Source organism: Lutra lutra, chromosome 12 (genome assembly GCF_902655055.1).
Source record: "Lutra lutra chromosome 12, mLutLut1.2, whole genome shotgun sequence".
NCBI classification, from domain to species: Eukaryota; Metazoa; Chordata; class Mammalia; order Carnivora; family Mustelidae; genus Lutra; species Lutra lutra.
The window spans coordinates 46,189,294-46,216,208 of record NC_062289.1 but is presented as its reverse complement, the minus strand read 5'-3'; positions in this window follow the sequence as shown (position 1 = coordinate 46,216,208).

Below are 26,915 nucleotides of genomic sequence, written 5' to 3'. Positions count from 1 at the left end.
AAATAATGGCTGAGAATTTGCAAAGTTAAAGAAAGATAGGAGTCCTTAGATTCAATATGACTCCAAGTTCTGAGCAAGATAAAGAATAAATGTGTGTCCAGATTTAAAACAACAAAACGAAACTAAGAGTTGCCAAAAATGACAAATGGCCACAAAATACTGGCAATTAAGCTGGCAACAAAACTTTCATTAGTAACAATACAGGCCAAGACAATGGAATGATATTCTCAAAGTGCTCAGGGAAAGAAACAGTAAGCTCAAATTTTATACACAGCTAAACATTTAATTAAGAGTAAGGGCAAAATAAAGGCTTTTTTACACTTCTCAAAATAAAAGAGTTTACCACCCACAGATGCTCATTAAAAGAATTATTAAAAGAATATGTTTCAGCAGGAAGGAAAGTGAAGCCAGAGTGACAGCGGATATGAATGATTCGAAGAACTCACCAAGATCCAATATTCTCCCCTCCTCCCCCATGGGAGAATTATATTTTCCTGTCCCTCTCAAAGTCAGGGTTGGCCATGTGACTCCTTTGGCTGAGGAAACGTGAACAAAGTGATATATAATTCTCTTATGTGAAAGCTTTAACACCCAGCCCATGTGTTCCTGTTCCTTTTCCCTTCTGCCTCAGCTGCCAGCACCCTTCCAGATGGGGATGTTCCTTAAGAAAGTCTTCAGAATGCAGAAGCTGAACCTCTAGCCAACCTGGGACGTGTGCAAGAAATAGAAGTTTGTTTTGTAAACCAATGCTTTTTAAAAGTTATTTGTAACCACAGTATTATGGCTGATATGAAGGACAACCACAGTATTATGGCTGATATGAAGGAAACTTACCCAGTTTCACTTTCCATGGAGTCAGTTACCCATGGTCAACCACACTCCAGAAGCAGATATGGTCAACCACACTCCAGAAGCAGATAATCCTTCTGCTGACATATCCGCAGAAGGTCAATACTGCCTAACACTACGTCACAGTGCCTACATCATTCACCTCACTTCATCTCATCACACAGGCATTTTTTCATCTCCATCATCACAAGAAGGATGAACACAATACAATAAGATATGGTGAGAGAGACCACATTCACATAACTTATTATAGTATACTGTTATAACTGTTCTCTTTTATTCATTGTTATTATTAATCTCTTATTGTGGCTAATTATAAATAAACGTTATCATAGGTGTGTATATATAGGAAAAAACATAGTATATGTAGAGTTCAATATAAAAATTGATCAAATATGCTGGAAAATTTAATTAAAAATCAATTATAAAAATACTAATTTTTAATGAACATCTAAATCTCTAGGCAACAATAATATGGAATATGTTCAAAGGAGAATTAAAGCATATTCTGGAGGACAGTAAAAATACTGAATAATTTTAAGCTTTGTTTAAAAATGTATGGATAAGTGCACATGTTTATAATTTAAGGATACTGACCAGAATAAAAAGGTAATCTGAAGCTTTGGTAGGGTAGGGTAAAGAAATGGCAGGGTAAAGAAAGGCTAATATTGAAAACTTACCCAATTCATGTGAAATTAGGAAGAGACAAGAAGAAAATAAGAGGTAAAATAATAATAATAATAGTAGTAATAATAATAGTAGTAATAATAATAATAATAATGAGTGGAAACCATAAAAGAATAACTGGACATAATTAAAAAATAATTATTGAATCAAAAATAAAAACCACAATAAAATGAAAGAAGTAATATCACATATTAGAAGACCAATAAGTTTGGATCAAACTGTATCTATTTAAATTGCACTTTTTTTTTTAAAGATTTTATTTATTTATTTGACAGAGAGAGATCACAAGTAGACAGAGAGGCAGGCAGAGAGAGAGAGAGAGAGGGAAGCAGGCTCCCTGCTGAGCAGAGAGCCCAACACGGGACTCGATCCCAGGACCCTGAGATCATGACCTGAGCCTAAGGCAGCGGTTTAACCCACTGAGCCACCCAGGCGCCCCTTAAATTGCACTTTTAAAATCTAGCCATTTGCTGCTTTATAGAAAACATACCTAAAACAAAACAACACAAAAAATTGGAAAAAGGAAAAAAAAAAAAGAATTGGAAAAAGGTTATACTACACAAATACTAACTGCTAATGGCTGAACAGTGTCTCCCTTCCCCAAATTCATATGTTGAAGTCCTATGCACAGGACTTCAGAGTATGACCATATTTAGAGATAGAGTCTTCAAAGAAGTAATTAAGTTAAAATCAAGTCATTAGGGTGGGTTCTAATCCAGTAGGACTGGTGTCCTTATAAGAAGAGGAAATTTTGACACAGACACATACAGAGCGCAAAGACTATGTGAAGACACAAGGAGAAAGTAGCCATCTACAAACCAGTAAGTGAAGCCTTAGAAGAAAGCAGCCCTGAGATGCCTTGGTGGGATAGTCAGTTAAGCCTCCAACTCTTCATTTTGGCTCAGGTCATGCATGATCCCAGGTTCATGAGATCAAGCTCCACAACCAGCTCTGCACTCAATGTGAAATCTGCTTGAGTTTCTTTCTCCCTCTCCCTCTGCCCCTCCCCTCCACCACACACCTGCACTATCAATCAGTCAATCTTTAAAATACAAGGGTGCCTGGGTGGCTCCATGGGTTGAAGCCTCTGTCTTCGGCTCGGGTCATGATCCCAGGATCCTGGGATTGAGACCCACGTTGGTCTCTCTGCTTAGCAGGGAGCCTGCTTCCTCCTCTCTCTCTGCCTGCCTCTCTGCCTACTTGTGATCTCTGTCAAGTAAATAAATAAAATCTTTTTAAAAAATAAAATAAAATACATATGATTTACAAAATTGACAGGAGAAATAGTCAGCTATTAAACTACACATCAAAAAATATATACAACAGTAACTACACATCGATCCTGGGATCGAGCCCCACATCGGGCTCTCTGCTCAGCAGGGAGCCTTCTTCCTCCTCTCTCCCTGCCTGCCTCTCTGTGATCTCTGTCTGTCAAATAAATAAATAAAATCTTAAAAAAAAAAAAAAAGCAGCCAATTTCCTCCACCCACAAAGTCTTCCCCTCAAAACAAGTTTTACGGGGGCGCCTGGGTGGCTCAGTGGGTTAAGGCCTCTGCCTTCGGCTCAGGTCATGATCTCAGGATCCTGGGATCGAGCCCCGCATCGGGCTCTCTGCTCATCGGGGAGCCTGCTTCCTCCTCTCTCTTTGCCTGCCACTCTGCCTACTTGTAATCTCTCTCTGTCAAATAAATAAAATCTTAAAAAAAAAAAAGTTTTACTGGTAAGGTTTAATGAACCTTCAAGAAATTTACAATGTCCACCTTAAAAATTACTTCAGAAAACAAAATGTGGGAAGGCAAGCCAATTAAGTTCATGAGATTACTAGAACTTATACCCAGAGAACAAAGACAGTAGGGGAAAAAAAAGTAGAAAAACAAAACAAAAATACAAGAAAAGATTGATACATTTGGGTCATTAAAATTAAGTTTTTCTACACTGAAAGATACCATAAACAAAATGAAAAATCTAGCCCCAGACTGAAGTTATTTGTATATAAATATATACATCTAAGTGTGTGTGTGTGTGTGTGTGTGTGTGTGTGTGTGTATAAAACCAAAGGAATATATGAAAACATAAAATAAAGAAAAACTTAGAAATAATAGGAAAAGTATATATTCAAGCACTTTACAAAGAGGAAACTAGAATTTATAATAAAGTTATGAAGAAATGCTTGCTCTTATTTGTAATTAAAGAAATGCAAATTAGGGCACCTGGGTAGCTTAGTCAGTTAAGTGTCTGCCTTCAGCTCAGGTCATGATCCTGAGATTGAGCCCCACATTAGGTTCCCTGCTCAGCGGGGAATCTGCTTCTCCCTCTACCCCTCCCCCCTGCTCATGATCTCTCTCTCTCACTCTCTCTCTCAAATATATAAAATCTTTAAAAAAAAATGCAAAGTAACACAATGATGAGATTCATTCCCAACACACTGGAATATCTAGAAGCCTGAGAGTACCTCGTGTTGAGGAGAATGTGGAGAAAGACCTAGCACTCACACTGCTGGTGAGCATACGAACTGGTTCCACCACTTTGGAGATCAATATGGCCATAAAGGGCACCTGGACGGCTCAGACAGTTAAGCATTCTACTCCCGATTTCAGCTCAGGTCATGATCTCCAGGTAGTGAGACTGAGCTCAGTCCGCACACAGCTCAGAGTCTGCTTGGGATTATATCTCTCTCTGTCCCTCTCACTGCTGGTGATCTCTCTCTCTCTCTCTCTCTCTCTCTCTCTCCCTCTCTCAAATAAATAAATAAAACCTTTTTAAAAAAAAAATACGGCAATAATTAGTAAAGAGCATGCCTGACAACATAACAATTCCAATTCTTGGTATGTAATAAATTTTCCAGTATATGTGCCCAAGAAGAAATGCATAAAAACGAACTGCAGCTTTTGTTGTTATAGCAGGAAAAAAATAATTGGAAACAATTTAGTGTTTATTAAGAGTGAATTGAATAAATAAATTGTAGTATACTCATACAGAGGACTTCATCCAACCATCAAAATAAATGAATTAGAGCTACATTTACCAACAGAAATAAATCTCAAAAATATTAGATTGAGAAAAAAAATTAAAAGACCAGTTGCAGAATATCAATATATTATTAGTACAAAGATTAAAAACACGCAAAACAACACTCTGTAATATTTGTATGTGGTATATATAAACATATAGTGAGTCTAGTAATAATATAAAAACAGGCATGGGAATGATAAGGACAGATTCAGGACAGCAATGACATCTGGGAAATGAGAGACTGCTATAGTATTAAGGAGACATATACAATAGGCTTTAACTCTCTGTGGGGTGGGAGGAGAGAGTATTTTTATTTTTTAATAAAGAGATCCAAAGCAAAAAAGGCAAAATGTTGATTAACATTTGTTAAAGTTTCATAGGAAGGGGATGTTTGTTACGTTACTTATTTTCTACCATTTTTTTTTCTGTATGTTTGGACTATATCATAATAAAAAATAAAAGAAAGGGTAAAACCAAAAGGAAGAGCCAAGCAGATAAGGAAGGTGAACAGGAGACGGACAAAAGCAAGCAGCTGTTGGCTAATGTGTGAGGGAATGAAGGCGTGCCTCCACCATGTCATCCTCGCTTCCCTGCTGCCTACACATACTCCATCGATCCCCAGGAGACAGGGCTGGTGGTGACAGGGCTGATCCCAGCCATGGCACCTGTGCTCTCCTCGCTCCCAACAGCTGGATCTCTAATTACTGATAGGGGCTGGAGGAGTCAGCTTTATTCACTTATCCCCCAACAGGAGCAGTCTCTGCTATGACTCCTGAAATGTAAATGCTGAGGAAGAGCTGTTAGCATTCTTAAGACTGCTTTTTCCTGCCATGGAGAGTCACTCCCCGGGCAATGACAACTTTAAGAAACTACTGTCCATTTAATTCTAAAAAGCAAAACAATTTTTTACTTTTAGGAGTACTGTTACTGTGAGAGGAAGAAACTACTGTGTTAGGAGAAATTATACTGTATATTGTGTTCACATAGAATAAAGTAGAACTTACCATTCTCAGCCCCAAATATTTTCCACCTCTGAGTCTCCCTCTCTCCACTGAGGCAAGTGAAGTATGGCGCCATCTTGGCTTCTCCTCCGTTACCTCCCATATCATCAGTTATTAATCCTGTCAGTTTACTCCTTCTCAACATATCTCCCCACCGTATGTCCCCACCTCTTGTCTAACTGGTCTCCACACTGGGGTCTGCCCCTCCTTAAAGACATCCTCTGGACCATTATCTGATAAAGGCTGTTATGGCCCGGCTCTGATTTTATTACACCTTTCCTCAGAAAACACAAATGGTACCCCAGTGTGTAAAGACAGAGCTCAAATTCTCCACTCCACATTCAAAGCAAGCCTGCCGAGATCCGGTCCCTTATCTCCTGCAGCTGCTCCACTTGGCTCATCCCACCATCCGCTCCCACGCTGTGCCCTGCCAAATGGTCATTCTTAAACATTCCCTGCCATTTTCCACCTCGGAATACTTACTTAGAAAGCTCCCTTTCTTTTCCCTTTCCCCATCGCCACCTAGGGAAATCCAATCCAGCCTTCAGCATCCAGCGTTAATGCTGCCTACTCTGTAGAGTGTTCCTGAAGGGAAACTCTACCCTCCTCAGGACTGGCAAGTGTTAATTATAAATCACAGAGTGCCATTTCCACTTCATGGCTAGATTTCCACTTAGGCCTCGCACACTACCTTACATATAATAGGTGCTCAACAATATTGAAATGGAATACATGTCAACATGCATTTATATATGTACTACCTATAATCACATGTATTTTTATAATCACAAAATTGATACAGGTCTGATTTTAACCCTGCACTTCTGTCACCTAATAGGCCCTCCATATGTAACTGTGAATTAATGGTTGACTGAGTAAATGAACGGATGGATTTTCCCTCACTTCCTTTACAATGGAATGAGCTATCACAGGTCACTATATATTGCTGTCAGTCACCCTATGTTCTTGCCAATAACTTTGCTTAAAATCCTTAGGAGTAAACTTCTAAGTTCTGAGAGCAATAGATAAACATTAACTCTATTTAATATGGTTCTAAAGGGAAAATGTGAATGCAAGAATCTGTCTACATGTATATAAACGCACTGCACTTTCGACTGCAAGAGACAATATTAATCACATAATTTGATGTTCCTTCATTTCTTTTCATTTTTTCTGACCCCTCTTGCCTGAGTTGATTCCTTGGCCTTATAATGAGAATGACTCCTGGTGAATACTAGCCATTTGATTCTTTTTTAAAAATATCACTCAATTGCCCTCCTTGGGACTAATAGCATCTTTCCCTACAAATAACTGTTGCAGGTTATTAGGTCACACTTTCTTGGAATATTCTATCCTTCATTTATAACTTTTAAATTAACCCAATTATTTCTAATGGTGAGTTGAGTATCTTGAACAGAAAAAAAAAAAGTGTTCTTTTGTGACTTAATTCATGGTTGAAAGGAGATGGGAAAGCTTGAATGAGAAGAAACTGATCATTAAATCAACACATCCTCCGTGCCCTTTACAACACCTCCTCCCAAAGGAAGCGTCACTCTGCAGGGACGGCCAGAGCCTCCAGCACCCTCTTGCTTCTGCACAACTGACTGAGAAAATGACCACGCAAAAATGGAACTCAATTTCTTAAAACGTCAATCAACTGATATGACTTCCAATGTAATATTTTCACCCACACTGCATTAAAAATATATATGCACTAAACCTTCCGTCGGCTAGAAAAGAGGCTAACGAAGTTTCACTCCATTTCAATAAGAGTGAGTCAATTTAGGGGCCTTTGTTGTGTCTAGAGGCAAGATTTTTCTCTTGGGTTATCACAATACCGTGGGTGTCAATCAAAGAGCCACAGTCGGAGGACCGAGAGAATAACAGAAGAGATCCATCACCAGGCTGAATTTTGGGCGGTATTTGTAAATGATCTCCTCAGCTGGGTCATCAATCACAAAGTCATCTGCATGGAGAGGATACTTCATTATTGTTCTATGGGGCTCCAATTAAGTAGGACATGACAAACAGCTATCAAGTTGACAACTCATCCAAGTATTCAGCAATTACCACAACCCGTGGCCATGAGAGAAACATGGGTCTCTCTGCTTCCTTCTCAGGTGAAGGTTGACGGGAATGAAACATTTGCTTCAAACAGCCTTCTGAGTGTCTTAGCTCCTCACCAGGAAGCCTCCTTGCAAAAGGCCCCCGATTCAACACTTCATGTGGAATCATCATGAGTTAACGTCAATTTTAAATTCCTCTATGCCTGCAGATGGTTTCACACTCGTGCAATGCCTTCCCATGCAAGAAGGATAATGATGGGTTTTTATTCATTCCCAGAGCTCCTATGAAGCCACCGGCTTTGCATCAGATTTCAGGCCCAACCCCAGAAAGGTAACCAAGCTTAAGTACCGTACTTAGTAGAAGTACAAATTATTGACTTGACTTTCATATTTACGCAGAAGTGTTTAGTCTCCGCCACACCGAGGGAGTTGCGCCACTCCATAAGAATGAGAGGTGTTTTCGGATCTTCAGGGGGAACAGCATAGTGACATTTAAGCTGCCGTTGATAGACTAAGGTGATTTGATTTCCACTAATAACTCACAAGAGCTGTTAGGAAAATTGGATGGTATTTATAATTCTAATTTGTTTTACTCTGTAACTCTAGGAAACATCATTGTGGTAAATAGATTGAAATGTCAGGGTGATCACTTGCCACACAAAGTTTATTTTATTTTTTTCCCCATGGAACAAATGCCAGCATCGTAGCCTGCTGTGACCAAGCTTCTGCGAACTAGCGATCCAGGCAGCCTTTGGCAGTTCCGAGTGGCCATTTGGCCCGCCTGAGCTTACGCTGCATAGATTCCCCGGGATGGCCTCCAACTTCAGGGTAGTAAGAGACTTTTCAGCGCTGCTGGGGCCCCCGTGTCATCCCGCAGCAGCGGGCTGCTTCCTAAGAAGTTGGCTCCTCTCGCTGTTCCAAGAGGAAAACTTGAATACTGTTTTGGCAGCTTTGCAACACCATTCACTCTCTCCCCGTGGCTGAAGAAACTTTCTGAAAGTGCTAGGAGCACGGTTTGGAATCTTCATCCAGAACGACTTTGAGAAAGCTGCTGTAAAAGTTGGGGCTGGCTTCTTTGGCGAGCTCTGCTCAAGAGCCAGATGCCATTTCTGTGCGCGGTACGTGCACTTGGGGAACAAATAATGTCCAAGGCATGACAGCGCAGGTGCAGCACCAGCTTCTTCATCAACCGGGCTTCCGTCTGGGGAGTGTGGATCTGTCTTGCCCAGAATGCAGTGATCAGTTTCAGGAACCCGAAATTGCGGTTCGCGGGTTTTTTTTCCCCTTCCCTAGAAAATCTGACCTGGTGACGCAAGTACACTATGCCTTTTCAAAGTGTGTTATCGTTGACTTTGTTAAGGATTCATGTGACACCTGCGAGATGCCCGTTTTCCCAATGAAGAAAGTAGGTGCAATGAAAGAAACTTGGTAAACCAACCAAGACAGAGGAGCCCATCAGAATTCCATCATGCCGGCTCTGTCAGCCAGAGGTCAGCTCCCAGTGCCTCAGTTTCTGGGTCTGAACGAAATAAAGTTTGGAATCTCATCTCCTGGCTTGAGTTCATCTGCCTTATGAGGAACACATTTTTTTTTAAATTAATTTGTTTCATTTTGCTTTTGATTTGGAGGGCTTGTTAGTTTCATTTTGATTTAATTTCGTTTCTTGATTATGTAAAACAGACACGTAGATCAAAAGTCAGTCCTACAAAGCACTGATCCCATCTGCTCTGTCTCTTCCTCCCCCTAAGGGTAACCATTTTATTAGCCTTTGGTTTATCCTTTCGTTATTTAAGTATAAGCAAATACATTCATATGTGCTTATCCTATACCTTTCTTGGCTATTAAATAGTTCATCAGACACATTGTTCTGCACTTCGGCATTTTCATTTAACCAAGAGACTTCTCCAGAGCAGACACTCCACATTTATTTTTACAAGTGCACGGTACTCCACTGCGCAATGGTACCATAATTTCTTCATCTATTGTTGACAGACGATACAGGTTATTTCTAGTCTTTTGAAATTACAGAGATGCTACAATAAATAGCTTTGTGCATATGCTTTCATATTTTTGCTAGTTTATTTTGGGTGCAGATTCCTAGAAAGGGGACTTCTAGTCAATGGAAATATCTAATGTGATTTAGCTAGTTATTGCACAATCCCATCCATTTGGTTTATACCATTTTTCCTTCCTACCAGTGACATGTAAGAATGCCTATTTCCTCTCAGTCTCGCCAAGAGAATATTTTCAACATTTTGGATTTCTGCCCAAGTGACGTCAGTCTCCCATGTCCTAGTTATCAGACCTAGCGCCGCATTTTATGTAAGAAACAACCTATTTCACCAAGCGCTCACTTCAGAAAGCAACTCGATGATATTATTATTACAAACTTTCATCAAAAGAGCACTTTTCCTCTTGGAATGAAGGTAATAACCCTCCCCCCCACCCTCCACACACCACCACCACCACTGAGTTCCAATGATACAAAGAGTTGTGAGGTCACACAGATGCCATTAACAAGGTTTTCTATTCTTTCAACCAAGATTTGCCAAGTCCCTACCATGAACCTACTATCATGCTACGGAAAAACTCAGAGACTGGGCTCTAGGGCTATAATGTGGTGAAGTTCTAGAAAAATTCTAATGTGACAATATATAAGGTGTACTGTAACAAATCTCAAGTAATCCCAAGCCAATGTGAGATCCAGACCTTACCTAACCACCCATGAATAACAACACAATGCTCTTTGTCCAACTGACATTCCATGCTGCCCCATCAGAAAGGAAGGCGAGGGAATTTTATATATATGAGAATTAGATGAAAGAAAAAGAGGGAGGAAGACCAGGTAAATAGGCATGACTTCTCCTTCCACTGGGCAGAAGGCTGATTTAACTGTATAATGTCATTAGCACCCAGGAGCATCTTGCACCTAGAAATTTACCAGTAAATGTTTGTAGAGTGTAGGGATCAATTTTGTAAAATAATACTTGTGCATGCTTATTGACACTAAAAGAGAAATATCTCAATTCTTCTTTCTCTAAGCCCTATGACACGAAGACATTATTCTTCCAATTTGGAAAGGTTTCTTCCCATTAATCAACTTCTGGAAATACTAGTGGCTGACCTTTGTCGTGTGGTTTGTATTTGGACACACTTCTAAGCCCAAAACAGGTATTACCATGAGTTGTCCTCTAAACAACTCTGTGAAGTAAATATAATTATTTCCCCCATTTTACAGATAGGAGAAGTGAGGTACAAAAAGGTTAAATAACTTACACACAAAGTTCAGTTCTTATGAGTTCCAAGGATGAGGATCTAAAAGTAACACCCTTCAATTTTCTTATAAACTGAGACCCGCGAAAGAACCTTTTTGAGAATTTAGTTTTACTATACATAGACTGACCTTATTCTTAAGTGGGACCGTCATACCATAGCCACATCTCATCTTCCTCCTCTTGCTATATCTGCAGGAAGTTGCCCGACCTCCTACCCATTCTATGTGGGTCTTATTCTGAGTTCCCTCTCTGCCTCAGACTTTTGCTCCAAGTAAGGTGATTTTTTTTTCATTCATTCACTGATGGGCACTTAGATTGTTTCCCTATCTTGGCTATTGCAAAATGAACATAGGCATGAAGATATCTTTTCAATATCCTGTTTTCATTTCCTTTAGATATATACCCAGAAGTGGGATTGCTGGACGACAGAGTTCTACTTTTAATTTTTTGAGGAACCTCTATGCTGTTTTCCACAGTGGATGCACCAATTCACATTCCCACAAGTGCACAAGGGATCTGTTTTCTCCACATCGTTCGCAACATTCGGTATCTTCATCATCTCTTCCTCCTCCACCTCCTCCTCCCCTCTCCCCCACCTCCCTTCCTCCTCCCCTTCCTCCTCCTCCTCCTTCCATTCTTTCTCTTTTTTTTTTTTTTTTGATAATAACTATTCTAACAGGTACTGGTGATACCTCACTGTAGTTTTGATTTGCATTTCCTTGATGATTAGTGATGGTGAACACATTTTCATGTACCTGTTGGCTACTTAAATATTTTCTTTGGAAAAAAGTCTATGTGGGGGTTTTAGCCCATTTTTTAACTGGGTTATTTGGATTTTTTGCTCTTGAGTTGTATGAATTCTTTATATATTTTGGATAGGAACCCCTTAAAGGATATGTGGTTGGCAAATACTTCTCCCATTCCAAAGGTTGCCTTTTCATTTTGTTGATGGATTCCTTTGCTGTGCAAAAGCTTTTTAGTCTGGGGGAGGAGTCAAGATGGCGGAGAAGTAGCAGCTGAGACGACTTCAGGTAGCGGGAGATCAGCTAAATAGCTTATCTAAATACTGCAAACACCTACAAATCCAACGGGAGATCGAAGAGAAGAAGAACAGCAACTCTAGAAACAGAAAATCAACCACTTTCTGAAAGGTAGGACTGGCGGAGAAGTGAATCCAAAGCGACTGGAAGATAGACCGCGGGGGGAGGAGCCGGCTCCCGGCGAGCGGCGGAGCAACGGAGCACAAAATCAGGACTTTTAAAAGTCTGTTCCGCTGAGGGACATCGCTCCAGAGGCTTAACTGGGGTGAAGCCCGGGCGGGGTCAGTGCGGCCTCAGGTCCCACAGGGTCACAGAAGGATCGGGGGTGTCTGAGTGTCACAGAGCTTACAGGTATTAGAACGGGGAAGCCGGCTACAGAGACAGAGCCAAGGAGTAAGCTCTAAACTCGGGGTTACCTTGAACCGGTCCAGGCTCGGTCAGCTCGGAGCGCGGCCGGAGGCCAGGGTGACGGGAGTAATTGGGCGCTGTTCTCTGAGGGCTCACTGAGGAGTGGGGCCCCGGGCTCTCGGCTACTCTGGGCCGGAGACCGGGAGGCCGCCATCTTCATTCCCGTCTTCCAGAACTCTACGGAAAGCGCTCAGGGAACAAAAGCTCCCGAAAGCAAACCCAGCAAACCGGAGCGGATTACTCAGCCCGGCCCCGGGTAAGGGTGGTGCAACTCCGCCTGGGGCAAAGACACTTGAGAATCACTACAACAGGCCCCTCCCCCAGAAGACCAACGAGAAACCCAGCCAGGACCAAGTTCACCTACCAAGGAGTGCAGTTTCAATACGAAGGAGAGCGGCGGAATTCCAGAGGAGAAGAAAGCAAAGCATGGAACTCATGGCTTGCTCCCCATGATTCTTTAGCCTTGCAGTTAATTTAATTTCTTTCTTCTTTTTCAATTTTTTTTTCTCTTCTTCTGCTAAATTTTTTTAACTTTTACCGTTTTCTTTTTTAACGTTTTTTAAATAGTTTATCTAATATATATATATTTTTTCCTTTTTATATTTTTTATCGACTTTCTTTTTTTAATAGTTTCTTTTTTTTTTCCTTCTTTCTTTCTGAACCCCTTTTTATCCCCTTTCTCCCCCCGCACGATTTGGGATCTCTTCTGATTTGACTAAAGCATATTTTCCTGGGGTTGTTGCCACCCTTTTAGTATTTTACTTGCTCCATCATATACTCTTATCTGGACAAAATGACAAGGCGGAAAAATTCAAAACAAAAAAAAGAACAAGAAGCAGTACCAAAGGCTAGGGACCTAATCAATACAGACATTGGTAATATGTCAGAATTAGAGTTCAGAATGATGATTCTCAAGGTTCTAGCCGGGCTTGAAAAAGGCATGGAAGATATTAAAGCAACCCTCTTGGGAGATATAAAAGCCCTTTCTGGAGAAATAAAAGAACTAAAATCTAAACAAGTTGAAATCAAAAAAGCTATTAATGAGGTGCAATCAAAAATGGAGGCTCTCACTGCTAGGATAAATGAGGCAGAAGAAAGAATTAGCGATATAGAAGACCAAATGACAGAGAATAAAGAAGCTGAGCAAAAGAGGGACAAACAGCTACTGGACCACGAGGGGAGAATTCAAAAGATAAGTGACACCATAAGATGAAACAACATTAGAATAATTGGGATTCCAGAAGAAGAAGAAAGAGAGAGGGGAGCAGAAGGTATATTGGAGAGAATTATTGGAGAGAATTTCCCCAATATGGCAAAGGGAACAAGCATCAAAATCCAGGAGGTTTAGAGAACCCCCCTCAAAATCAGTAAGAATAGGTCCACATCCCATCACCTAATAGTAAAATTTACAAGTCTTAGTGACAAAGAGAAAATCCTGAAAGCAGCCTGGGAAAAGAAGTCTGTAACATACAATGGTAAAAATATTAGATTGGCAGCAGACTTATCCACAGAGACCTGGCAGGCCAGAAAGAGCTGGCATGATATATTCAGAGCACTAAACGAGAAAAACATGCAGCCAAGAATACTATATCCAGCTAGGCTATCATTGAAAGTAGAAGGAGAGATAAAAAGCTTCCAGGACAAACAAAAACTGAAAGAAATTGCAAACACCAAACCAGCTCTACAGGAAATATTGAAAGGGGTCCTCTAAGCAAAGAGAGACCCTAAAAGTAGTAGATCAGAGAGGAACAGAGACAATATACAATAACAGTCACCTTACAGGCAATACAATGGCACTAAATTCATATGTCTCAATAGTTACCCTGAATGTTAATGGGCTAAATGCACCAATCAAAAGACACAGGGTATCAGAATGGATAAAAAAACAAAACCCATCTATATGTTGCCTACAAGAAACTCATTTTAAACCTGAAGACACCTCCAGATTTAAAGTGAGGGGGTGGAAAAGAATTTACCATGCTAATGGACATCAGGAGAAAGCAGGAGTGGCAATCCTTAGATCAATTAGATTTTAAGCCAAAGACTATAATAAGAGATGAGGAAGGACACTATATCAACTCAAAGGATCTGTCCAACAAGAAGATCTAACAATTTTAAATATCTATGCCCCTAACGTGGGAGCAGCCAATTATATAAACCAATTAATAACAAAATCAAAGAAACACATCAACAATAATACAATAATAGTAGGGGACTTTAACACTCCACTCACTGAAATGGACAGATCATCCAAGCAAAAGATCAACAAGGAAATCAAGGCCTTAAATGACACACTGGACCAGATGGACATCACAGATGTATTCAGAACATTTCATCCCAAAGCAACGGAATACACATTCTTCTCTAGTGCACATGGAACATTCTCCAGAATAGATCACATCCTCGGTCCTAAATCAGGTCTCAACCGGTATCAAAAGATTGGGATCATTCCCCGCATATTTTCAGACCACAATGCTCTGAAGCTAGAACTCAATCACAAGAGGAAATTTGGAAAGAACCCAAATACATGGAGACTAAACAGCATCCTTCTAAAGAATGAATGGGTCAACCAGGAAATTAAAGAAGAATTGAAAAAATTCATGGGAACAAATGATAATGAAAAAACAACGGTTCAGAATCTGTGGGACACAACAAAGGCAGTCCTGAGAGGAAAATATATAGCTGTACAAGCCTTTCTCAAGAAACAAGAAAGGTCTCAGGTACACAACCTAACCCTACACCTAAAGGAGCTGGAGAAAGAACAAGAAAGAAACCCTAAACCCAGCAGGAGAAGAGAAATCATAAAGATCAGAGCAGAAATCAATGAAATAGAAACCAAAAAAACAATAGAACAAATCAATGAAACTAGGAGCTGGTTCTTTGAAAGAATTAATAAGATCGATAAACCCCTGGCCAGACTTATCAAAAAGAAGAGAGAAAGGACCCAAATAAATAAAATCATGAGTGAAAGAGGAGAGATCACAACTAACACCAAAGAAATACAGACAGTTATAAGAACATTCTATGAGCAACTCTACGCCAACAAATTTGACAATCTGGAAGAAATGGATGCATTCCTAGAGACATATAAACTACCACAACTGAACCAGGAAGAAATAGAAAGCCTGAACAGACCCATAACCAGTAAGGAGATTGAAACAGTCATCAAAAATCTCCAAACAAACAAAAGCCCAGGGCCAGACGGCTTCCCGGGGGAATTCTACCAAACATTTAAAGAAGAACTAATTCCTATTCTCCTGAAACTGTTCCAAAAAATAGAAATGGAAGGAAAACTTCCAAACTCATTTTATGAGGCCAGCATCACTTTGATCCCAAAACTAGACAAGGATCCCATCAAAAAAGAGAACTACAGACCAATATCCTTGATGAACACAGATGCAAAAATTCTCGCCAAAATACTAGCCAATAGGATTCAACAGTACATTGAAAGGATTATTCACCACGACCAAGTGGGATTTATTCCAGGGCTGCAAGGTTGGTTCAACATCCGCAAATCAATCAATGTGATACAACACATTAATAAAAGGAAGAACAAGAACCATATGATACTCTCCATAGATGCTGAAAAAGCATTTGACAAAGTACAGCATCCCTTCCTGATCAAAACTCTTCAAAGTGTAGGGATAGATGGCACATACCTCAATATTATCAAAGCCATCTATGAAAAACACACCGCAATTATCATTCTCAAAGGAGAAAAACTGAAAGCTTTTCCACTAAGGTCAGGAACACGGCAGGGATGTCCGTTATCACCACTGCTATTCAACATAGTACTAGAAGTCCTAGCCTCAGCAATCAGACAACAAAAGGAAATTAAAGGCATCCAAATCGGCAAAGAAGTCAAACTATCACTCTTCGCAGATGATATGATACTATATGTGGAAAACCCAAAAGACTCCACTCCAAAACTGCTAGAACTTGTACAGGAATTCAGTAAAGTGTCAGGATATAAAATCAATGCACAGAAATCAGTTGCATTTCTCTACACCAACAAGACAGAAGAAAGAGAAGGAGTCAATCCCATTTACAATTGTACCCCAAACTATAAGATACCTAGGAATAAACCTAAGCAAAAGGCTAAGAATCTATACACAGAAAACTATAAAGTATTCATGAAAGAAATTGAGGAAGACACAAAGAAATGGAAAAATGTTCCATGCTCCTGGATTGGAAGAATAAATATTGTGAAAATGTCTATGCTACCTAAAGCAATCTACACAGTTAATGCAATTCCTACCAAAGTACCATCCATTTTTTTTCAAATAAATGGAACAAATAATCCTAAAATTTATATGGAACCAGAAAAGACCTATTCGAATAGCCAAAGGAATATTGAAAAAGAAAGCCAAAGTTGGTGGCATCACAATTCCGGACTTCAAGCTCTATTACAAAGCTGTCATCATCAAGACAGCATGGTACTGGCACAAAAACAGACACATAGATCAATGGAACAGAATAGAGAGCCCAGAAATAGACCCTCAACTCTATGGTCAACTCATCTTCGACAGAGCAGGAAAGAATGTCCAATGGAAAAAAGACAGCCTCTTCAATAGTTGGTGTTGGGAAAATTGGACAGCCACATGCAGAAAAATGAAATTGGATCATTTCCTTACACCACACACGAAAATAGACTCAAAATGGATGAAGGATCTCAATGTGAGAAAGGAATCCATCAAAATCCTTGAGGAGAACACAGGCAGCAACGTCTTCGACCTCAGCCACAGTAACATCTTCCTAGGAACATCACCAAAGGCAAGGGAAGCAAGGGCAAAAATGAACTTTTGGGATTTTATCAAGATCAAAAGCTTTTGCACAGCAAAGGAAACAGTGAACAAAACCAAAAGACAACTGACAGAATGTGAGAAGATATTTGCAAATGACATATCAGATAAAGGGCTAGTGTCCAAAATATATAAAGAACTTAGCAAACTCAACACCCAAAGAACAAATAATCCAATCAAGAAATGGGCAGAGGACATGAACAGACATTTCTGCAAAGACGACATCCAGATGGCCAACAGACACATGAAAAAGTGCTCCATATCACTCGGCATCAGGAAAATACAAATCAAAACCACCATGAGATATCACCTCACACCAGTCAGAATGGCTAAAATTAACAAGTCAGGAAATGACAGATGCTGGCGAGGATGCGGAGAAAGGGGAACCCTCCTACACTGTTGGTGGGAATGCAAGCTGGTGCAACCACTCTGGAAAACAGCATGGAGGTTCCTCAAAATGTTGAAAATAGAACTACCCTATGACCCAACAATTGCACTGCTGGGTATTTACCCTAAAGATACAAACGTAGTGATCCGAAGGGGCACGTGCACCCGAATGTTTATAGCAGCAATGTCTACAATAGCCAAACTATGGAAAGAACCTAGATGTCCATCAACAGACGAATGGATAAAGAAGATGTGGTATATATACACAATGGAATACTATGCAGCCATCAAAAGAAATGAAATCTTGCCATTTGCGACGACGTGGATGGAACTAGAGGGTATCATGCTTAGCGAAATAAGTCAATTGGAGAAAGACAACTATCATATGATCTCCCTGATATGAGGGAGAGGAGATGCAACATGGGGGGTTAAGGGGGTAGAAGAAGAATAAATGTAACAAGATGGGATTGGGAGGGAGACAAACCATAAGTGACTCTTAATCTCACAAAACAAACTGAGGGTTGATGGGGGGAAGGGGGTTGGGAGAGGGGGGGTGGGGTTATGGATATTGGGGAGGGTATGTGCTATGGTGAGTGCTGTGAAGTGTGTAAACCTGGCGATTTGCAGACCTGTACCCCTGGGGATAAAAATATATGTTTATAAAAAATAAAATTAAAAAAAAAAAAAGCTTTTTAGTCTAATGTAGTCCCACTTCTTTATTTTGGCTTTTATTGCCTTTGGTTTTGCTGTCAAATCACCCCCCCCCCCCAAAAAAAAACATTGCCAAGATTGATGTCAAGGAAATTACTCCCTCTGTTCTCTTCTAGAAGTTTTATAATTTCAGGTTTTATGTTCTGATCTTTAATCCACAAAATGAGCTGATTCTTAATCTTATTTCTATGCATCCAATTAGTTATTCAACATATCCCAGAAGCCTAGGCCTGGGTTCAGAGTTTAAAATTCTTCACTGTATATTAATAGAAATTACATTGCTGAGGCTTTCAGCTGTTCAGATCACTATGCAAGGGTTTTCCAGGACCCAGCTGTCATCTGCCTACCCCACATGCTATCTAAAGAGAGATAAGTTACAAGGTTCTATGGCTGGACCTCCTATCTTGCAATTTGATATCAGTTATGGCACTTAGGTAATGCTGGCAAAAATGATCAAGAAGCTCCGTACAACATTTATGGGTGAACCACCATTCTGCAGTTTTTAAACAACTTGCTCTAAAATATGAGGTCAGGGGGCGCCTGGGTGGCTCAGTGCGTTAAAGACTCTGCCTTCGGCTCAGGTCATGATCCCAGGGTCCTGGGATCAAGCCCTGCATCTGGCTCTCTGCTCAGCAGGGAGCCTGCTTCCTCCTTTCTCTCTGCCTGCCTCCTCCTTTCTCTCTGCCTGCCTCTCTGCCTACTTGTGATCTTTGTCTGTCAAATAAATAAATAAAATCTTTAATAAATAAATAAATAAATAAAGCCTCTGCCTTCAGCTCAGGTCATGATCCCAGGGTCCTGGGATCAAGCCCTGCATCGGGATCTCTGCTCAGCAGGGAGCCTGCTTCCCCCTCTCTCTCACTGCCTGTCTCTCTGCCTGCTTATGATCTCTGTCTGTCAAATAAATTTTTAAAAAATCTTTAAAAAAAAATAAAAATAAAAACATGAGGTCAGGTAAGGGCCATATCCTTTTAGCCTTTCCAGAAAACGTGTTGAGTTTCTTAGTTCTATTTTATTTTACTTTTTTGTGTGTGGATAAATTTATTATCTAATTAAAACCAAGGCAGAAAACTTTGAGCTGCATATTCATTTGCACTGGTCCAAGAAGAAAAAACTCTGTCTTCTAGCTCTTTTTTTTTAAGATTTCATTTATTTTTTTGAGAGAGAGAGGAAGAGAGAGAAGGAGAGTGAGAGGAAGAAGCAGACTTCCTGCTGAGCAGAGGGCCCAATGTGGGGCTCGATTCCAGGACCCTGAGATCATGCCTGAGCCAAAGGCAGGTGCTTAACAGACTAACCAGGCACCCAACTCTGTCTTCTCTTAATCAAAGTTGGCCTAAAGAACGATTCTGACTTGACAGGATAATCCCAAACCTCTGGTGTGATCATGTGCTGTTATTGGTCGCTTAAGTGTAGACTTGATACGATGAGCACAGTAAATTTACCATTTAGTCCATAATCAAATCATGGATGTGATATAATAAGCCTATGCATATAGAAATGATTAAGATAAAGTCCTGGCTTAAGAATATCTCATTTCCGTAGGAGAGCTGGCATAAAATCAAAAAGTCATCATATAATAGTTAAATGTTATTAGAAAATAATGCACAATGTTCATTCATCTTACCATTTTCTACCTAATCATATATTATTTTTATAACAGAAAAAATTCATTTTTCTTACTCTAAAAAGTTTTCAGACTTGAACATGAGCCCCTTGCACCGGCACTGATTGTTTGGAACTCCAGAAATTTAGTGGCTGAGGTTGAGGGCAGGGCTCATTCATCCTTGGCTGCTTCTCTAGTGGGACAAAAATGTTATTTCTCTTTGAAGTTTGCAACTCTGAGTGCTCGCATCTTATCATCCTCAAGGCAAAGCAAAAACAAATGAACACAAAGGAAAGGAAGGCTTACGTTAACATTGCTAGACAAAAGTGTGCACGACTGTATGTTTATGACACCACTCAACCACAGCAATGCATGGGCGCTGGAAAGTGCTATGGTTTCTTTCTTTCATTTATGAAGGCTCATATGCCATGTCATGGGCTGAGTATTCGAGAAAGACGAGCAGCTCACTTAGCACTGAGGGATAAGCAGTTCACCATATGGGACTTCTGCCATAAACCTCTAATAGAAAACCTTTCTTTTACCAAAAAAAAACATTTTGGAGGGTGGCTGGTGGCTGAGTGGTTAACCAACTGCCTTGGGACCAGGTCATGATCCTGGGATTGAGCCCCTAGTCAGGGCTCTGCAAGAAGCCTGCTTCTCCCTCTCCTATTCCTCCTACTTGTGTCCCCTCTCTCACTGTCTCTCTCTCTCTTTCTCTCTCTCTCTCTCTCTCTGCCAAATAAATAAAATCTTTAAAAAAAATTTTTTTTGGCATTCAAAAATCCAAGTCCAACATGACCAGTTTGGTCATCCAAGATGGTGCCATCAGCTATAACATAATTGAACATCTCATCAGCCAATACTTGCTCCAGCACTGTAATGAACTATTTCAGATAGACTTAATTTTTAATGTGTTCTCAGCAAAAGTTAAAATCCAGCATATCCCCAATAAGATTTATAATATTATAATCTTTTCTTGCTTTTCTGGAGAATACAATTTGATATGGATATTAAGAAAACTGTGAGTTGCAGAGACTGATTTGATATGTAATATATGGAAAAGCCTTAAAAATGTAGTATTTTGATATATCTTAAGTCATGTGAGACTAGATCAATTTCTGGAGTCAGCCTCATTAAAACGGAACTACATGGGATCCTAGGCAACAAGTTTTTCCATCATAAAATAAAGAGTAAACTTTCATCATGAGCAATGTCCACCAAAGTAGCCATGGAAGATGATTATTCAACTTCAGTTTGTTGTTAAAGCTCAAAATCTATTGCAAAAATATATAACATCCATCTATCAAATCAGACACTGCTTATCCCATGTTAAACTTTATTTAACATCTAATTTCTCTTCAGATACAAGGAAAGATCCAAATATATTTCTATTCCAAACAAAAATATATGAGAAATACCTCTTCTTTCCCAATAGTTATTCTCCACTCTATTTTATTCCAGATTTGAATCATGCTTCTGTGATTCTATAATTATGAATTAGAAAGGCACAATCAAACGTATTTAAATTTCATTCTATATAACCCTCTTTAGGCCACAAGTTCCAATGATCTATGACCATAAAATCCTAATTCTAGGACAGAAATTTGTGAGACATCAGAGAAACAGTGGTAGTCAAGGTGAGAACTAGACGTAAAATAAATATTACTATTCTTTGGTGATATAATCAGATTTGATCAAAATTAGTCAAATTCTCCAAGCAATACTCATTTATTCAATCAATAAATAGTAATTGAACATCTTCTAGTGTGAAGATCTGAGTGAGGGGCTTGGGCTAGAACTGTCAACTTCAAGACACGTACATTCTGCTTGAGAATTCAGATGTTAAGTGACTGGTTGCACAATATACTGTTTAACTATATTTGAGATTTGGGCAAACAAGAAAACATGCAGATTTTACCTGGGAAAACAGACCTAGTTCAAGGCAAAGAAGAGGATATCATGTAAGATTCTCTGAAAAACAACCTTGAGATAAATTTTAAAGGTAAATTAACTAGGCAAAATGAAGAAAAGACCATTCCAGGTAGAAGGAATAGCAGGTACAAAGGGCCTGAGGCAGAAAGGATGATGGACTACTCCAGGCTGTGAAAGAAAATCAAGGAGACAAACAGAAATGTATGAAAATATCTACATTATTAAGTTGAAATAACCATCTATACTTTTAATGCCATTCCAATCAAAATTCCACCGGTATTCTTCAAAGAGCTGGAGCAAATAATCCAAAAATTTGTATGGAACCAGAAGAGACCCCGAATCGCTAAGGAAATGTTGAAAAACAAAAATAAAACTGGGGGCATCACGTTACCTGATTTCAAGCTTTACTACAAAGCTGTGATCACCAAGACAGCATGGTACTGGCATAAAAACAGACACATAGACCAGTGGAACAGAGTAGAGAGCCCAGATATGGACCCTCAACTCTATGGTCAGTTAATCTTCGACAAAACAGGAAAAAATATACAGTGGAAAAAAGAGAGTCTCGTCAATAAATGGTGCTGGGAAAACTGGGCAGCTATATGTAGAAGAATGAAACTCGACCATTCTCTTACACCGTACACAAAGATAAACTCAAAATGGATAAAAGACCTCAACGTGAGACAGGAATCCATCAGAATCCTAGAGGAGAACATAGGCAGTAATCTCTTCGATATCAGCCACAGCAACTTCTTTCAAGATATGTCTCCAAAGGCCAAGGAAACAAAAGTGAAGATGAACTTTTGGGACTTCATCAAGATCAAAAGCTTCTGCACAGCAAAGGAAACAGTCAAGAAAACAAAGAGGCAACCCACGGAATGGGAGAAGGTATTTGCAAATGACAGTACAGACAAAAGATTGATATCCAGGATCTATAAAGAACTCCTCAAACTCAACACACACAAAACAGATAATCATATCAAAAAATGGGCAGAAGATATGAACAGACACTTCTCCAATGAAGACATACAAATGGCTATCAGACACATGAAAAAATGTTCGTCATCACTAGCCATCAGGGAGATTCAAATTAAAACCACATTGAGATACCACCTTACACCAGTTAGAATGGCCAAAATTAGCAAGACAGGAAACAACATGTGTTGGAGGGGATGTGGAGAAAAGGGAACCCTCTTACACTGTTGGTGGGAATGCAAGTTGGTGCAGCCTCTTTGGAGAACAGTGTGGAGATTCCTCAAGAAATTAAAAATAGAACTTCCCTATGACCCTGCCATTGCACTACTGGGTATTTACCCCAAAGATACAGATGTAGTGAAAAGAAGGGCCATCTGTACCCCAATGTTTATAGCAGCAATGGCCACGGTTGCCAAACTGTGGAAAGAACCAGATGCCCTTCAACAGACGAATGGATAAGGAAGATGTGGTCCATATACACTATGGAGTATTATGCCTCCATCAGAAAAGATGAATACACAACTTTTGTAGCAACATGGACGGGACTGGAAGAGATTATGCTGAGTGAAATAAGTCAAGCAGAGAGAGTCAATTATCATATGGTTTCATTTATTTGTGGAGCATAACAAATAGCATGGAGGACATGGGGAGTTAGGAGAAGAGAGTTGAAGGAAATTGGAAGGGGAGGTGAACAATGAGAGACTATGGACTCTGAAAAACAATCTGAAGGGTTTGAAGAGGTGGGGGGGGTGGGAGGTTGGGGGAACCAGGTGGTGGGTATTAGAGAGGGCACGGATTGCATGGAGCACTGAGTGTGGTACAAAAACAATGAATACTGTTATGCTGAAAATAAATTTTAAAAAATGATTAAAAAAAAGAAATGCAAATAAAAAAAGGAAATAAAGAGTATTCTCTTTGGGTAAATATTAAGTAAATACTATCATAATGTAGAAATATAAAATCCATACCATCTGGAAGTTTTAGTCCCATTATTTAGGAAGCCAAACCCCAGTTTGTGGAAACAAAAACCAAAACAACAACAACAAAAACAGGAAAACCATAACTACAGTTTAGAAACAGAACAGATTAATACAAGAGTAACTTTATTGAATGCCACTGAATTCCCCTTAGTTCTGCAAAGGCATGTTCCTAACAGAAAAAGTCAGAAATCAATCTTTGAGATAGACTTCAAGGTCATAGCTAGATGGCAATATAAACACACTACAGAAGAATATGTCTTTATTTTCATAAGCGTTTAACTGCAAAATGTCCTCAGAGCACTGAAGGTCCAGGAATAAAAAAGATCAACTATATGTTCCTATTAGGATTCAGTGGAGTTTATGCATTCATTCTGGGTGCTTTAGCCTCCTGGTGGTTCCTCTCTGTTATCATCAAGACCTAAATTCTAATGGGGCCTGGCTATGCCCATATATAAGTTATTACCTACAGCTACTTTACACCCATAAAAACCAAGCCCCAAGATAAGAATTGTACAATGCTGACTGGAATAAGTAGGAATTACAGCAACATTCCTTGCTTCGAAGAGTATCTGGGTGAATGTTTTCTGAAGTAGGGCTCAAGTATCAACTTGCCTATGTATATTTCATTCATTCAAGCCAAAGGTGGTAGCAGTTACATATTAATTTAGGAGTTTACACACAGTTGAGATAATTCAAAATTGTTTCATGGAAAAAATAAACATTGTCTGAAGCACTGTGTCTTGCCCTATAGCTTTCAGAAACTTCCACGAGATCTTTTGTTGCACCTAATTGGTCCATAAGAACACTGCTATAGCAGCCCTGTCTCCTAGCAAATTCCATGTGTAATGGCTACAGCTCTCCCACACTGTGTTGCAGGGCCACACTGGGGACCCCCAGTGACCCTCAGCAGATCAGGCTCCAGCAGGTCACAGGCCCAGAAGAGAAAAACACACCAGCTTAGTCCTTTCCAATCAAAACCCAAATCCAGAGCTTCTGTACAATACCACAAAAGCAAGACCATCACATTTGTGAAAAAAAGCAGAGAATATTATAATGGGATCATTAAGATCAACCCTAAAGTATGTTCACAAATATCATGACAGCATTGTGGATACTAATTGCTATCTAAAAACACCACTCCAGTCTAAGTGCTAGTATTAGACAAAGGTGCATTCTGTCAAATGTTATTTGGCCCATAATTGAAAGGGTCATTAAAAATTTACTGAAAGGGATACTGGAAACACCATAGAGGACAAAAGGTATGTTTGAAGCTCCAATCCTTGTCACTGATGCCACATCAAGTGACAAGCACCAGGGGTCCAGATATGGAAGAATGGATTTGAAGGTAATGGTGCAGTGTTTTGTGGGGTATTTTTTTCCACATGAATACCAAGCCCAGGGCTGCCTCCCTTTGAGTTCTGGCAGCCACACTGTGATGAAGCATTGGTGGTCCCATGCACTGCCCATCTGAGAAATGTACCTACCGATCTACATCTTATGAATATTTGATCCAGCTACAAAACTGAAAAAAAATCACTGGTCTCTGAATTATTTAATTGTTTTTGCCAAAGCCCTAAATTATTTTTCCTGTAATAAAATAAAATGTATTGGGTGGGAAACAAGAGTCCAAAGAGACAAATACCAACTCCAGCCCTAACAGCTGAGGTTCCAGCCGTGCTGATTTTCTTTACGACATAAGTGGTCTACTTGGCTGATAGCAACAGAGACTTGGGTCAATACTGTCATTCCCGCCTGCCAGCACTACAGACTTCATGCATTCTCCTTTGAATTAACTTGACCACAAGCTATTTCTTGTAGGGTATAATGAAGAAATTGGCCAAAGTTCCTGCAAGAGATAGAACGTTGACATGAATTCTTTAAAACACATAAACAAGTCTTGAAGACTAGAAAGGTCATGGTGAAAGTAGCAAATTTCCTTCCTTTAATATTTATAGGAAGAAAATAATTCAAAACTGAGAAGTGACTTATGAGCATTAGCTATAGGTCAGGAGCAGAATATTGCACGAGACCAGGGGGACCTGACAGGTGACTAGTCTTTGGGAAGAGCCGTGAGGAAACGCTTTAAGGTATTAATACACACTGTATGTGTGTGTGTATGTGTGTACCTGTGTTAAAATAGTGATTTGAGAGAATCATAAAGAACTCAGTATATGCTGAAAGTTCACAGAAGGATAGCAGATTTAAAACTAGAAAAAGACAGACCCAAAAAAGCTTTAGTAAGACACAGCCAGCAGGTATTTTCATGGTAGTTATAGGGGTTGTTGACAAGGAAAATCCTTAGAGAACTGTAAAATTCATACAGTCAAAAGAATGGATGCTGCATCAGATCAACTCTAAAAAGGTCTTCACTGTTCCACTTCCTGGTATTCCTGCCCTACTGTGTGCATGTGGGACTGTGACTTGCTAGTAACAAACAGAAGATCCTTCCCCAGTCAAGCCACAGATGGGTCTACAGCTCCAGCTGACCCCCTGAGAGCAGCCTTATGAGACCCTGAAGCAGAGGACCCAGCTAAATTGTGCCCCGACTCCTGACCTATTGGAACTGTGACATAATAAATCTGTGTTATTTTAGGAGGCTATGTTTGTGGCGATATCGTTATGCAGCAACAAATAACTGATACAGAACTCAAGGGCTCTGACTAGGTTCTTTTATTCTTCAGGGCTCCTCCTTTTTATCATGCGATCACCAATTACAAGTTCTACAGAAAGTAAAGAAGATTACAAAGAAGACACAGAGAACCAAAAGGTATGTCAAAATATCAGTGAAGAGAATAATGTGATACGCTGAAGAAACTACAGTTCTGATACTCATGGATCCCCACTTACCCTCCAAAGAAGATGAATTCTGACTTTTTAAAGAAGTGATAATAATCTAAAATCCATGGGACAATAAAAGAGCATACAAATGTGTCAGCAAATTAGCCGATGGTGCATTAGAAAGAGCTTTGCAATCAGACAGATTGAGACTCAAATGCCAGTTTTGCTCTTTACTAGGTTGGACAATATACTGAGTCTCCATGCCCTCACCTGAAAAGCTTAAAAAAAAAAAAATCAAACTCACCCCAAACAGTGTTTTGAAAATGAATAAGGTACATAATTTGGGGAAGGAAGATCGTAAGTACTCAATGAATACTAATTCTCTTCTCCTTTCTTTATGCCTTAAAAT